Below are 11,820 nucleotides of genomic sequence, written 5' to 3'. Positions count from 1 at the left end.
AGGTCATACTTGTTAGGATCTAAAGTTATTATTTATACAGATCACGCAGCTTTACGTTATCTGTTTGCTAAAAAAGATGCAAAACCGCGTCTGATTAGATGGGTTTTGTTGTTACAAGAATTTGATATAGAAATTAAAGACAAAAAGGGGGTAGAAAACCTTATCGCCGATCATCTATCGAGACTAGAAGATGAAAACGGTCCTATAGGTGAAACTGTCGGTATACGAGATGATTTCCCCGATGAGCATCTCTATCATGTAGAAAGTATCATGTCACCATGGTATGCAGATTTTGCTAATTATCTTGCAACCGATATCGTTCCGGAAGGATTATATCCCCAACAGAGGAAGAAATTTTTCTTCGATATTAAACAATATTTTTTGAAAGATCCCTTTCTATTCAAATCATGTGGTGACGGGATAATTAGGAGATGTGTTGGAGAAAATGAATATGAATCTATAATAACAGAATGTCATTCCAGCTCGTATGGAGGACATAATGGAGTTAATAAAACGGTAGCTAAAATATTAGAATGTGGTTTCTTTTGGCCTACCATGTTTAAGGACGTTGGTTCATTTATTACTCGTTGTGATAAATGCCAAAGAACGGGAAATTTAGGAAGGAAAGATGAGATGCCCCTCACAAACGTGTTGGAAGTTGAAATCTTCGACATGTGGGGAATTGATTTCATGGGACCTTTTCCGCCTTCCAATGGTAAAACTTACATATTAGTAGCCGTTGATTATGTTTCGAAGTGGGTTGAAGCAATTGCAACCCCTACGAATGATTCTAAAGTAGTTATTACTTTTCTTGACGATATATTTTGTAGATTCGGTTGTCCTAGATACGTTGTTAGTAATGGCGGTACCCATTTCATAAATCGAAATTTTGATATGCTTATGAAAAAATATGGAGTACGCCACCGCGTGTCAACGCCATACCATCCTCAGTCAAATGGTCAGGCGGAGATCTCAAATAGAGAACTCAAATGGATTCTAGAGAAAACTGTTTCGTCATCAAGAAAAGATTGGTCACAAAAACTCAATAATGCGCTATGGGCATACCGTACTGCATTTAAGTCACCAATAGGAATGACTCCATATCGTTTAGTCTATGGAAAAGCATGTCATTTACCATTTGAATTAGAACATAAAGCCTATTGGGCTATTAGAAAACTTAATTTTGATTTACAACAAGCAGGAAAGAAACGTTTGCTCAATTTGAATGAGTTAGATGAGTTACGTCATTTATCATATGAGAATGCAAGGATTTATAAAGAGAAAGTGAAAAAATGGCACGATGCCAAAATCAAAGTCAAACACTTTAATGTTGGGGATAAGGTGATGTTGTTTAATTCACGGCTTCGTATATTTTCAGGAAAACTTAAGTCCAGATGGGCCGAACCGTATTTAGTCGTCAAAACGTTCGACTATGGTTCTTTGGAACTTGAGGAAACCAACGGTAATCGTTTTAAAGTTAACGGTAATCGATGTAAAATCTATTACGAAAACATCTCCGAAATAGGAACTAATTTCGTAACAAGATTTCCTGACATATAAATCATTTTATTTTTTTCTAATAGTTAGTTTTTTATTTTTATTTTTATTTATTTTTTTATTTTTATTTATTTTGTTTTGTTTTAGATTATATCATTTTATTAGAATTTTAGATATATAAAAAAATATATTCAAGTCATGATTTTAATTAATTTTTAGGAATTTCATGAGAATTAGAAGAAATTCAGTGATTCTAAGTTGAGAATTTGAAATTCTCAGTTGAGGATTCACATATATAGAATTCTTAAGGAGGTAAGAAATTTCTGAACTTATAGAGAATTTAAAATTCTCAGTTGAGAATTTGGGTATAACTAGCAGCCAGGAAAATTTCTGGACTTATAGAGGATTTCAGATTCTCAGTTGAGAATTCTGATTAAAAATTGAAAGGATAATTTCTGAACTTACCGAGGATGAGGATTCTCGGTAGAGGATCAGAAATTTGGAGTTTTGACAACTGATTTCCGCAGGGAAATCAGCGTGCCGCGACCGCGGGTCAGAATCCTCGGTCGCGACACGGGGAAATTATGCCCAAATTAACCCTTTTTTCCAGCAGATGCAACTCTTCGGAAACGAAAAATTGAGTTTTTTCATTTTTAAGAGGTTTGTTTCATGCCTTTTCATTTCAAAAACAACACCTCTTTTTATCCTAGGATTTTATAAATAGGTTCTAGAAGTTCAGTTTTCTGTCACTTTCTTTTCATCTCTATCAGAACAATTCTCTGATTTTCTTACCATTTCAACAATCCAGAAATTAAGTTCAGACCCTTTCTTCCTTACTCATTCCAAACATCATGGCTTCCTCAAGCACTTCATCTAAGAAAGTTATTGCTTCACGCAATAAACATACTGATATATCAGAGCGTTATGGATGTAACTTTCCTATCTTCAATCATGAAGAGGGAAGGCGCTTCTTGAGGCTCCGATACACATTCTTTGTCGGAATGCTATACATGGATGACTTTCTTAACGATCAGTTGGGAATTAAAGATGATATGAGTCGCTACATGGAGCGATTAGGATGGACCAGATTTGTTGATATGAAGTTTCCTATAATTGGAGACTAGATATTAGAGTTCTTCTGTACGGTGCGTTTTGTTAACAAACGTCGGGTGCGTCTCAGTTTTCGTCGGGATGGCAAAACTTTCACTTTTGGATATCCTGAATTGCATGCTTGGTTTGGTTTTCCCTTGAAGGATACTACCAAACGTCATCATGGAAGAGATATGACGTCTACTGATATTTGGCGAATGCTCACCGGTATCTGGCCTTTCCACCCAAAACTTGCCTATAATAAGTCTTTCTATTCCAACTCTATACTATATTTGCATAAGTTTCTGAGTCACAGCCTGTTCGGTCGCACGTTCAGTAGTGTCGTCCAAGAATCTGATCTTTATGTCCTTGGCGATATATTTCAAGGCAACGTGGTTGATTCTTCAAAAATTCTGATGGAGGGTCTTGTTGCCGCATCTAGATCCAAGGCTAAGAAGGTTGGGTTCGAGAATATTATATGTGGAATAATTCTAGGGACCAAGGGAAGTATTTCTGTTCCTTGGAGTGATGCAGAATCTTTCCCGATGCTAGACTATGAATTTTTAGAATTTGAAGGTCTAGTGAAGCGAGTTTTTCGATCAGGACCAAATTTTCTTTCTGCACAAGAACGTCAAGCCTTCGTGCAGTTGAAAATAGAACGATATATGGCTAAGAAAATCCCGATTGAAGGGGACGAATTTTTAGCATAGCTTGTGTTTTGTTTGTTTGTAAATATATGTTAATAAATAAAAATTTCTCTTTTGCATTATACTTTGTTTTTGATTATATGGTTACATTTTAATTTCATAAATCTAGACCAATGAATCAATTAAATGCAAACTTAATCATTTCATTAACTAATTAATTGATTAATAATTAAATTTCAAGTTCCTAACATAAGATTCATTTAACTTAAATTAATGAATGCACATAAATGTTTCAATTAATTTTAGTTCCAACCCTTTCATATGTCTAATTTGCACATTCATTAATTAAAGCATTTTTATTTATTTTTGCCATTAATAAGGATAAACCTTTGGTTTTCCTTATCATTTAATGATTTTCATTTATGTTTTAAGTACAGATTTCATTTTTCAAGAAGTTCAGGATATAATTTATCAAGAAATTACACAAAATGGAGTTCAAAAGCTGAATTTGGGTAGCCACCGTGTGATCCGCGGCCGAGAATTATTGATACTCAGTAACATCAGCAAAATTCCTCCACAATTCGAAGACAAATTCGGTGAAACACGCGATCCGCGACCGCGGGGGCGTTTCCTCGATAACTTCAGCAAAATTCTTCAAAAATTTCAGGCACAAAATTCGCTACGCACCGCGATTCGCGGCCGCGAATGTTAGATTCTCGGTAACTTCAGACATTTCTTCGACAAATTTCAGTGGAAATATTGGTTGAGCAACGCGATCCGCGACCGCGGATACATATCCTCGACCGCGACACGCGTATTTAAGGCACTCCAGGTCCGATTTTTGACCTATTTTTCCAACTCTTCCCATTTAACCTATACCTATTCCTTTTCCTATTCTCCCTCTACCTAATTACTTTTCCTATTTCAACTCTACCTATTCCAATTCCTATTCCTACTCTAACTATTTAACTTCCTACTCAAACCCTATATATACATATTACTTACACAAACCTTACATCACCTCCAATTTTAACCAATCCCCTACTCTTACCTTTTCCCAATACCTTACTTTTACTCTTCCCAATTTCATCATTACCCTTTTCAATCACCTACACCTTTCAATTCCAAGAATTCACAACCATTCTACTTCATCTTCAACCTCAAGCTTTTCTCTCTTTTCATCTTTTTCTCTAAACCCTAAACACCATAACCATGCCTAGAGCAAAGCGTGTTGGACACAAGCCGGCTGTCACTGAGGCTAATCGCCTTAGGGTTGGTTGCGGGGCTTATTTCGACATTCATTCTGAAGAAGAAGTTGGACGTTTCAAGCACTTTTCAAACGCCAATCGTAAGTTCGTGGATATGCAGTTTCTTGACTTTGATTCGGTAAGGAAGTTGAACTTCACTACACAAATTACTGCTTTTATTGAAACTTTGGGATGAGAAACTTTTGCTTCTATGCGTTTTCCACAAATTCAAGAGTATGTGGTTGAATTTTTGGTTACTTTGACGATGAACAAAAAGAGGACAGAAATTTCTTTTCGGAATAAGGGTATTACCTATAAAGTTGATTATGAGGCTATGGGTAATATGTTTGGTTTCCCTACTAGTGACTTTTATGATAAGCCTCCGGATTTTGATAATAACTCTTTTTGGCAAACTCTGTCTGACCAAACTTCTTTTGATTCCAAAAACACTTCGAGCAAGTTGATTAAGGACAATTGTGTGTTCTTCTTTCACAAGTATTTGAGTTTTTCACTTTTTGGTCGTGTTGAGAGTTCGAAGATTCAAGTCCGGGATTTGTTTGTTTGGGATTGTTTGTTCAAGGGTTTACGGGTTGATAGCATTGGAATGATTTTTGACAATTTGTATCGTGCTTCGAGGGCTCACACCACTCAAGTCCCTCTCGGTAATTTAATCACCGCTATTGTTTTGGGGGCACAGGATGAATTGGCTACTTTTGATATGTCCACCTACCATGGATATGTTCCGGTTTTGGACATTGGGGCACTTGAGCGGGCTCATTTATTGGTTTCTGCGGCTCCTCCTGTTTTTATTTCGTATGCTACCCGTATTGCACATCTTCGTGGCACTATGGGTGGAGGTGCTTCTAGTTCTCATAATGTAGGTACTGACGAAGAAGGAGCGGAGGACGGTGGAGACGCTGCACCACAAGCCCAAGCAACACAAGATAATGATCCGGTGGATTTAAGGCGGATTTTGAACCAAATCAATGCAAATAATCGACAAATGAATTTAAGAATTGATGATTTGGTGGAGAACAATATGGTGATGAACGACAACCTCAATACTTTGAGGCGTGCGCATCGTTCAACTCGGCATCGGATGCTTTCATTTTTCCGACGCCGAAATGTGGAAACTTCACCAACACCTCCGGATTCCCCGCCACATGCTTAGGTTTTATCTTTTATTTTTATCTTATCTTATTTCAATTTCAGTTTCGTACATTTTTATATTTATTATGTTTCGTACAATTTCTAATTTCACTTTAATTTTATGATGAATGTTTTTGCTATATCTTTCGTTTATTTCCGTTTGTTTTATCTTTCGTGTTTTATCTCCATTTTTGCACCCATGAGGACATGGTCCAATTTAAGTGTGGGAGGAGATATATACATGTATCATTTTATGCAAACGAATGAATGAATGTATGCATCAATTGTTTTTCAAAATACAAATGCAACGTATATTGCAACACTTTTAAATATATTGCAACAAATGAAAAAACTTAACAATTTTTTTTTTATGAAATATCATTTTTATGATTATTTTTAGGTTATCATTATCGACAGAAATAAATATTTCTATACGGGTAATATTTTTCAAAATATATTTTTCACAAATCTTCGACACGATTTTAAGTAAAATTGTCTCGAGTGAATGTATTTAAGTAAAAATTCTTTATTTTTAATCTCTATTTCATATCATGAAATTCATGATATAATAAATCTTATTTTAAATTTTCAATTAGGTTTATAGGCATTAAATTGAACTAACAATTTTTAGCTCGGTTTTGATTTTGTCTTACATTAACACCAATTGAAGTTTTTAAGGAAACTTTAGCCATAATACATGTTGAATTTTAAGTCAATATAGGATGAATGTGCTAATTTTCTTTTTCCCAAGTTATAATCAATAAATCGTATTCTTAACTTTTGGCCACGATTGAGACCAACCTTATCACAATCGAGGTATGAAAGGGAAGAAATTAATAAGTAAAGCGTACTTTTGGCCACGGTTGCGACCACCCTTATCACAATCGAGGTATGGAAGGAACGTTTAAATAAGAAAAATTAAGCGTGTTTAAAGTTTAAAGTAACGATTGCGTCCACCCATGGCATGGTCGGTACCTCTTAAGCGAACACAAAACAAATGCATATAAAGTTACGATCGAGACCACCCTTATCACGGGCGTAACTAAGCAAATAAATTAAACTAAATACTCATATATAATAATTCAAGTTTGGGAAAGGAAGTTTGGTGCTTTGAAATGCCTTGAGATGGAAAACTCAATAACATGCGTGCTTACATCGTCCCGAATACTTCAATTTAAAAATTGAAATACAAGACGAATGATATATCGTATTTATACTGTGGTGAAGCTCTTAGCCTAGTGGTTGAGAGCTTACCTATGCCTTGGGAGGTCATGGGTTCGAATCACATCCGGGTCTGGTGGGGATTTTTCTTTCTTCTTTAATGTAAGCGCATTGCGCAATTTAAAAAAAAAAAAATATATCGTATTTATACTAAGTTAGTTTGATATTTTGCGTATAAATTTGCCATGTGAAGTTAGTCTTTTCGGCTTAACTAATTTAAAAGGTAAACACAAAGATATATGTTTTATTTTTTATAAAGAGATTAGTTAAGGAATAAATTCAGTGAAATTTTGCTCGGGACTAGCAAAAGATTAAGTGTGGAGATTTGTTAAGCCCAAAATATACCTAAAATATCATTAACATTTACATCATTTTTATTACGAATTTGTGTTATTTATATCTGTTTAGATTACTTTTACTTTCGAATATCTTTCTTTCTTGCAAGGTACTTGAATATTTGATAAAATCCAAATAGGAACGAAAAAGGATCTAAAACAGAAGAAAAGCCCTACAAAAGGAGTCAAAGACGACGTAAATCGAAAGCGCCAAGTCGAGGACACGAACGAAAGCAAGAAGTAAGAAAACCTGCCGGGCCGCGACAGTGGATCCCAGACCCGCGGCCGCGACACGCGTGGTATAACCTTTTCTCCCCTTCGTCCGTCGCTCAGCTCAGTGCTACGTCATTCACGGCCGCGGATTACTATCCTCGGTAAGTGCAGAAATTCACCAAGAGCATTTAACACATGCTGAAAATCCAAGAAACGCGTTCGTTCAAGTGGATAAAGACGTCCTTTCACAACGGACACGACTCTTAACCAACGGATACATCACTTTAAACACAACCCTTCAACATCTATAAATAAAGAGTTGATGTTGAGAAAAAGGGTAATGAAATGCTATAATATAGATATAGAAATCAGAGCGTAGAACTTATATCGAAGTTCTAAGTAAAAACATTTCGAGAGTTAGAAATTAGATTCTGTACAAAACAAGATGAGGTACACATATTGTTTATAGTTTAATTACAACTCAGTAGCGTTTAGACATTGTTCCAGTTTTAGTTTGCATCATGGTAGTGGCCGACCGAATCCCTATTACGAAGTTACAGCGAGAAGATTGAGTAAAGTGTTCGCCCCCGAGCCTGACAACCTCCTAGGAAACCTAAGGAAGCGGAACCGATCAAGCCCTTCACTTGCACGCCCTCGAAGAACTCGATGCTCCTTATTCTCTGTAAACTTGTATCAATTTATATTTCATCTAATAAAGTCCGTTCTATTCGACAAATCGTTATGCAGCACTTATGGTAACCAATCCAATATAAGTGAGGCTGGTGTTTTCATTAATATGCACTTGAATTCAAAATCATTACAAGGAAACTTTGTTGAACACTTAGGCAAATTATCATCTCGAAAGAGTGTTAATTTGAGTAAGGACAACTATCCCGAAAGGGTTTTGTCGCGTTCAAAGCCAATTAATTAGAGGTTCCGTCATTTATTTCATCATCATAATAATACAAAGTTTAAGTTGTTTTCTTTGCTTAATGCAAATGAACAAATTCATTCATTTTTCTAATAAGTTCTAAATGTTCATGTTTTGTAAAATTCATCCTTAAAATCAGAAGATCTTTCTAACAATCGATTTATTCTAAATACATAATCTTATTCCAGCATTTTCAAATACTCAAAGTTCACAAATTCAATCAAATAAATTTCCTAAATTCAATTAATCCAATTTTCACTTTTCATTTACATTTAATAATAAACCCAACAAGTTCGAAATTAATAATTCAAAAATAAGTTTTTCGTTAAAAAACGTATCCCTGTGGGATCGATATTTTTATTACTACAAGCGAAACCGTGCACTTGCGAAAATCGCTCAACAGCTGATATCAGCGAAATTTCTGCCTGTGGCTGTGATGAGACGTTGTAACTCTGGTTGGAGTTCGGTTGGTAGAGAGGCAATGTAGGTGTACCGAAGATTCAGATCATTATACCCATTTAGCATGTAGTACCTCTTCACCATTCTTTGATAATGAAAGTCAAGATATTTTTTCTTCAAAGAGCAGCATTTCATATCAAAGAATTCTTGTTTCATCTGGATGTGATATTTTTTAGGATCGCCGATGAACTGTTGATGGATCTCTCCCAGAGCATGACTAGCAGTTGGAAGATTGAGAAAGGCGGCCATCTTGTATGGTCCAAGACTTTGGTACCATTCTCGAAGCGTGCTTGTAAATCGGGAGACAAATTCAGTTAGCACCTCCTTCATAGTGACATCTTGTTTAGTCATTTGCAAATCTATCCATGCTGCCATTTCATAGAGATGGTCTCTCCATCGATGGGGAGGGAGATGATCAAATATGAACCAAGGACTAGATGTTGGCTTGGTAGTTTTAGGTTCTTCATAGAACATAAAATCTTCATCAACTGGTTCTTCAACTGTGGGTTCTGTCACACCAGGGGTTGGTGCAGAAGAATGTTGTTCATCAGCCATGAGTATCTGAGTAATATCAGCAATATTAGCATCAGGTTCTGAAGGAAGATGTAACATCCCCAAAACCCTAACATATGAGTCTTCCCACATTCATATATATTTTCATGATTGAATACATACATTTTAGATTCATCTCATTGTCAGTAGAAGTTTTGTATGCATAATGCGATTATCGTGCGATTAGTAGGCGATTAGTGTGTCGTTAAGATGTAATGATTGGTTAATTGAGTTAGGACTTAAATGAATGAATTAATGAATTCATATGTCCTAAATTGATTAACTTACATTTTTGGAGGGCTGGATTGGAGGTTTGTGAGCAAGCACGAGGTGTCACTCAAGTAAGACAAAGTATGCCTCTTTGTTTTAACAATGATTGATACAACTCATTTCTCCTCATTTCCAGCCACAATTTCGACCAAAACTTCAGCAAACCTTCCTTTGATATACCCTAACATCCTCCAAACAAAACTCTTCCAATTTCTTCCATTTTCAAGCCAAACAAGTCAAGTTAGGAAGCATACTAGGTGATAGACACAAGTTGAAGGTTAGTATGCTGTTTTAGCTTGTTTTCTATGAGTTGGAGATTCTGAAAAAACCTAGGTATGATCATAGGATTTGTTGTGGATGAGTTGTGATTGAGCTTGTTGAGTTTTGGTGTTGTTTTCATTGGTTTTAGGCTGTCCAAATGAAAGATATGTATCAAGTGCCCTAAACAGAAATCTAGGGTACTGCTTTCAGTCATTTTGGAGCCTGTTTTTCATATTTATATTGTTCGAATTTGAAGATACATAAAGAATAACATATGTTCCTATATGTGTTATGAAACCCTCTGTAAAATATGGGACTTTAATTCCATATATAGAGGAAGAAAACCTAGATGGATCATGACTGCCTCGAAATTGAATGTCATGTGAGGCAGCCATGTTGATGTAGCATTTTGAGGATCTTAAAGTCCGAATTGGAGAAAGTTTCTTTATACAAAAGTGTTCCTAAATACTTGAAGTATATGTCTGTAAAAGTATTTGGCAATCCATTGTGTTTATTGTGAGCTAGGTTGAGTGAATTATGGTAGATGCAAATCTGAATAGTCTGTTTCTTGGCTGGAAACAGGACCGAATCATTTTGCATGCCATATATTGTGTAGAAGTGATATTAAAGTGAATTTTATACCCGTATATGTCTAGTTTCAGTAGGTTCAAGAATCAGGGAATTTGGATTAATATAGAGAAAGTTATGGCAGAATGTGTGCAAGTAGGTCATGTGATGATCTAAGACAAAAGGATTAGATTGCATGAACTTTGTGGCATTAGTGTCTTGTAAATCATATCGCATTCCTTAGTTTCTATTTTCATTAAGTTTATGTTAAGTCTAATTGTATCAATGTTATGTGACATTAGGAGGGCAAGGTGCAATTGAACGCACACCCGATCGTGTTGAATAGATCGAACCAAGTGCGACGGTAAGCATATTGTTTATATATGTGTATGAATGTATTGTGCCTTGTGACTTGTTGAGTGTGAGATGTGGTTGAATCTGATGTGAATGATGTGGATAATGTTTGAGTGTTTATGATACGTCATGATTGATAAGAAAGTGTTATGATTGAGTATGTTGCAGTGTTATGCGTAAATACGGCATGTTAAGCCTTGTGCACATACTGGAACTGAATAATGGTTGGATTATAAATGAATATGAGCTTGCTTAGATGGATATGTGAAATGGTCCAAGTTGAGAGTGCTATCCGAATATTGTGAGCCGGAAGCACATGTGTTGAGATATATGAGTACGTGAGTGAGTGTAACTCCTCCGTAGCACAGATGATTGTATTCCGAATTTAGTGAGCCGGAATACAGATTGGGCCCAAGGACCATTTTATATATATTGTCTAAGTATAGCAAGGCCTTTCTAAAATCAGTATTACTATTCTAAATGAATAAATTCTAACTTGGTACTGATGACCTATTTTGGTTTGTGCTCTTTACATTACTTGTATATACATATATGTGTAATATGTTTATTGAGTAGGCAGCTCACCCCTTGCCAACAGATTTTACAGGTTAGGTGGAGTTCTTCTTGCTTAAGGTCGCACCAGCAGTGTCAGTCCATTCTCATCTAGGCATTTTGGAGTCTTGTGAATGTACTTTTGTTTTGTAAATCCTCTGTGTAGGATAATGACTTAAACGTGTATTGTAAATTATAAATGCTTTCTCTTATGTATAATATGTAAAATTTATATGAGATTGAAGTTTATATGATTGAGAATTGAAAACATGTCTATGACTGATATTGTGTGAGATATCATGTGATCCAAATGAGGGGGTTACAGAAGATCTTCAGATGTTCCCTCTGAAGAGTCTGTAGAATATTCGGGGACAGTGGTGAGATGGCTAATTGTGGAAGCCATATTGGAAAACATAGGTTGTTTGTCTTTTGAGGGCCTGTGATGTTTTGGCTTTGGAGAATCTTCTTCAAATGAG

The sequence above is a fragment of the Euphorbia lathyris genome, chromosome 2 (assembly GCF_963576675.1).
Source record: "Euphorbia lathyris chromosome 2, ddEupLath1.1, whole genome shotgun sequence".
In the NCBI taxonomy this organism is placed as follows: Eukaryota; Viridiplantae; Streptophyta; class Magnoliopsida; order Malpighiales; family Euphorbiaceae; genus Euphorbia; species Euphorbia lathyris.
Note: the sequence above shows the minus strand (reverse complement) of the source record.